This window comes from Leptonychotes weddellii, chromosome 16 (genome assembly GCF_054177405.1).
Source record: "Leptonychotes weddellii isolate Sample4059 chromosome 16, ASM5417740v2, whole genome shotgun sequence".
Classification (NCBI taxonomy): domain Eukaryota; kingdom Metazoa; phylum Chordata; class Mammalia; order Carnivora; family Phocidae; genus Leptonychotes; species Leptonychotes weddellii.
The window spans coordinates 27,951,125-27,955,754 of NC_138384.1; the positions used below are offsets into that span (position 1 = coordinate 27,951,125).

The 4,630-nt window shown below is 38.5% G+C and overlaps 1 long non-coding RNA gene across 1 annotated transcript; it reads left to right on the forward strand.

The window, feature by feature from the left end:
- The first annotated feature begins 1,621 nt into the window (after positions 1-1,621).
- On the forward strand, positions 1,622-3,386 carry LOC145717556 (uncharacterized). The gene is made up of 2 exons (XR_014140874.1): positions 1,622-2,016; positions 3,025-3,386. It is a non-coding gene; the product is annotated as an uncharacterized LOC145717556 (long non-coding RNA).
- The last annotated feature ends 1,244 nt before the right edge of the window (positions 3,387-4,630 follow it).

Below are 4,630 nucleotides of genomic sequence, written 5' to 3' on the forward strand. Positions count from 1 at the left end.
GATGGACTCTGAAAAACAAACTGAGGGTTCTAGAGGGGAGGGGGGTGGGAGGATGGGTTAGCCTGGTGGTGGGTATTGAGGAGGGCACATTCTGCATGGAGCACTGGGTGTTATGCACAAACAATGAATCATGGAACACTACATCTAAAACTAATGATGTAATGTATGGGGATTAACATAAGAATAAAAAAAAAAAGATGTACATTCCCAATTAAAAAAAAAAATAAAAGGGCGCCTGGGTGGCACAGTTGGTTAAGCGACTGCCTTCGGCTCAGGTCATGATCCTGGAGTCCCGGGATCGAGTCCCGCATCAGGCTCCCTGCTCCGCAGGGAGTCTGCTTCTCCCTCTCCCCCTCCCCGTTTGTGTTCCCTCTCTCGCTGTGTCTTTCTCTGTCAAATAAATAAATAAAAAATCTTTAAAAAAAAAAAAAAGAAAAAGAAATGACACCCACGGAATGAGAAAATATTTGCAAATCATACATCTGATAAGGGTCCAGTATCCAGAATGTATGAAGACTTCTTACAACTCAACAATAAAAAGACAAATAACCCAACGTAAAAATAGGCAAAGTATTTTTAAATACTTTGAATATACATTTCTCCAGTGAAGATACACAAATAGCCAATATGCACAAGATGCACAACATTATTTATTAGAAAAATGCAACTCAAAACCACAATGAGATACTACTTCACATAGGACAGCTCTAATAAGAAAGGCAGACAATAACAAGTGTTGATCAGAATGTGGAAAAGTTGGAACCCTCATACATTGCTAGTAGAAATGTGAAATGGTGCAGCCATTTTGGAAAATAGTTCTTCGAAAAGTTACACAGTTATTAGATGACCCAGCAACCCCTCAAAATGAGAACACGTTCACACAAAAACTTGCACACAAATGTTCATGGCCCCCAAATGGAAACAAACCAAATGTCCATCAACTGATGGATGCATATACAAAAATTGTTTATCCATACACTGGAATATTATTCAGCCATAAAGGAAGTTAGGTCCTGATACATGCTACAACATAGCTAAACCCCGAAAACATGCAGGGTGATCAAAGCCAAATACAAAAGACTACATGTTGTAGGATTCCATTTATATAAAATGTCCAGAATAAGCAAGTCTACAGAGACAGAAAGTAGATTAGTGGTTGCCGAGGGCTGGGTTGGGGGGAAGAGGATGAAGAATGGAGAGTGATTGCTAATAGTACTTTTGGGGGGTGATGAAAATATTTTAAAATTAGTTTGCGGTGATGGCTGCACATCAACACTAAAGTGTGAATTCTGTGGTAAGAGAATACAATCTCAATAAAGCTGTTCAAAAAAGTGATGCCTAGCCAGCAACTTCCAACTTTGTTATAGTATTATATACATTAAACCCATATATATGGGCTGTGTGTGTATATATTCATTTACACATGCATATGAACACATGTTGAGACAAAAAGAACAGATATATTTTATTTTTTAAAAAGATTTTATTTATTTATTTGACAGAGACAGAGAGCACAAGCAGGGGGAGCAGGAGTGGGAGAAGCAGGCTCCCCGCTGAGCAGAGAGCCCGATGCGGGGCTCAATCCCAGGACTCCAGGATTATGACCTGAGCCTAAGGCAGACACTTAACTGACTGAGCAACCCAGGTGCCCCAGGAACAGATATATTTTAATTACTTAAGCAGCGAATAATTTTTTTAAGTCTGAAGATTTCTGATAGTGGCACTGTTATTTCTCATATTGCGCTTGCCAGTTTTGTGACTTTGGTATAATTTACATGCATTTAAATACTTACACCATATATGTGTACAAGGCTGGGTGCAGTGTCAGTTATGGAAGGGATGACTATCCCCATGTAAATAATAAACTCTTAATAATAAATGTGTCATATAATAAATATGAAAAAATGTGTGTATAGAATATCTTCTCGCTCATCTTTATTGACATTCACTTACAGGTTGAGGCACTAAAGAAAATGTTCTCTCACAGACCAATGATAAGTACTTCTAAACATTATGGTATGCTTTTTTAACCTTTCACACATTTTATGTCGATTTAAATTTAAATTTTTATTTAAATGTTTTATGCCCCATTATAGAATATAACATAATTTCCATCTTCCTGCAATAACAAATAGTAGCTTGAAGAGCTCAGACACCTTTCCAGTCCAGGAAAAGAATTTGAAAGGAACTTTAGTTGGTTCAGCAGGGAGCGAAAACTAACTTCATATTATCCTCTGGGAGTTGTGAAATCTCCTTAACTCAGTGAAGAACAGAGGTTCTTTTTAGGACAGGAGTGAAGGACATCACTAGAAAGCTCTTTAACCTTCTTTTTCAGGCTCTTGTTCAAGCAAATAGAAAAGAAGGCTAGGTAAGCTTTCAGCTGTAGCTCAAAGCACCTCCAAGATCATTTGAAAGGGTGTTTAGCACTGTTTTCAGATCTGGAGGCTGCTACTAATAACAATATCCAAAGGATATGCTTTTCAGACTCCCACTCTTAGGCCTATTTAATCAGGGACAGATCTTAGAGCCTCTAAGTTTGATCTAGTTTATCTTCTGCATTTAGCCAGGAATATACTTCAAAGCACGATCATGCCTGATGGTTCAAATCTTCCATGGTTCTGCTTTTACAAACAGTTGCTTCTCCTAATCTTAAAAGGTCTTCAGGAAAAAAGAGGTTTTACTGTTTTCCATGATAAGACATCCTTGCTCATCCTTGAGCATCTCCTTCCCTCTCTTTGTGAGTCTGCTTCTCTTTGGGTAAGGCAAGCGCTCCTGGAGAAGTTACTTCTAAATCAAGTTTGGAGGGATCAAAGGCATGCAGTGGAGCTGCTACTTGAAAAATGAGTTCATTCAACAAATATTCAAAGAGTATCCGTGAAGTCTCAGGTCCAGTGTTGGGTGCTGGGAAGACAATGAACAAGACAGACGCAGTCCTCTGGCCTCATGGCCAATCATTTTGTGATGTAAGTACCCACTAATTAATTATTTTTATTAACTTTGGTAATACTTAACCTTCATTTACAGGTACTGTAATTGTTGTGCTTAAGAAACCATGTGGATCTCTACCATATAACTGAAGAACTGATGGAAACCGGAGACATGAAGATGTCTAATCAACTGGCTTGTTTTATAGGCATTAGGGGCATCTTATTTCAAGAAGAAACCCATTCTGATGCAATTTAAATCCATCTTGTCTTGTTTAAGCTTTAAAAAAGAGAAAACTGTACCAGGTTTCCTCTGAATATTTCTTGACTTGTTTTTCTCCATCTGTATTCAGTCACCATCTTTCCATGATCCCATTGGCTGTGTTTCATGCTCCTACTTATGGCATGGGAAGAGCTTATAAAACTCTTACTGTTAGAAATAAAAGAAATCCTTTAACAATTGCCATAGTCTTTTTTTTTTTTTTTAAGAATTGAGTAAGTTTTGGGGCACCTGGGTGGCTCAGATGGTTAAGCATCTGCCTTCGGCTCAGGTCATGATCTCTGGGTCCTGGGATCAAGTCCCACATCGGGCTCCCTGCTTAGCTGGGAGCCTGCTTCTCCCTCTCCCTCTGTCTGCTGCTCCCCCTGCTTGTGTGTTCTCTCTCTCTCTCTCAAATGAATAAATAAAATCTTTAAAAAAAAATAATTGGGTAAGCTTTTCCTTGCCTCCTGAGAATTTAAGAAGGGCTATCTTTCCCATTAAGATAGCCTTTTAAAGCACTCCTATTTTATCAAAGCATCATTATGATCTCTTATGCAAAACATTTGGAAATTATTGAAATTCTTGGACGTTTTGGTTGAGGATATATATTAATCATAGTTGTTTTCTTTGCATTGAACCCCATGGTTTGTTTTATAGAGGATGAGTAACAACATGGCAACCAGGAAAATTAATTCCAGATTATATGATTGAAAAGACAATTTAAATTTAATAGAGAGACCTCAGAAAGTTTGGCTAAAAATAAGTGTTGGGGTTCCTGGCTGGCTCAGTCGGTGAAACATGCGACTCTTGATCTTGGGGTCGTGAGTTTGAGCCCCACGATGGGTATAGAGATTACTAAAATAAATAAATAAGCTTTAAAAATAAATTGGTGTAGTTCTTTTCTCTGGTTGCCATTAGGTGTTAAGAAGTTAGTGAGCTTGCACAACTTAAGTAGAAGTCTTGTGTGAAAATGAGGAAGGGAGCTGGGTCTGTGTTTCTTAAAACAAGAAAGTCATAGAAATATCTAGGTCTCCTACAGGCACATAGTTGATTTCCCCAGCCTTACATATATCTGACAAACATTCTGCCTTCCAGAAAGTTTGGTTGGGTAGAGACCCCAAAAATACTGTGTCAGAGAACCGAATGTGTTCTGAAATGAGGCAAGTTCTGCACACTGACAGGCTGCATTCAGTTGATGGTTAGCAACAAGATAAAAGACTAAAGAATTAGGCCAAATCCTCTGGATATCAAATGTATAATTGAATTTTTCCCTTTTCATAGCTTATCTCAGTGTCATGTAGGACTGCCGAATTTTTTCTCATAGTCAGCAATTTTTGGTTAATACTGCGGAGCCCTCTTTGTCCAGTACACAGTACCCTGGCTCCCGAAGGATACTTCTCTTTGTGTTTCCTTGGCAGAGTGTGTCCTATTTGGCAAGAACATA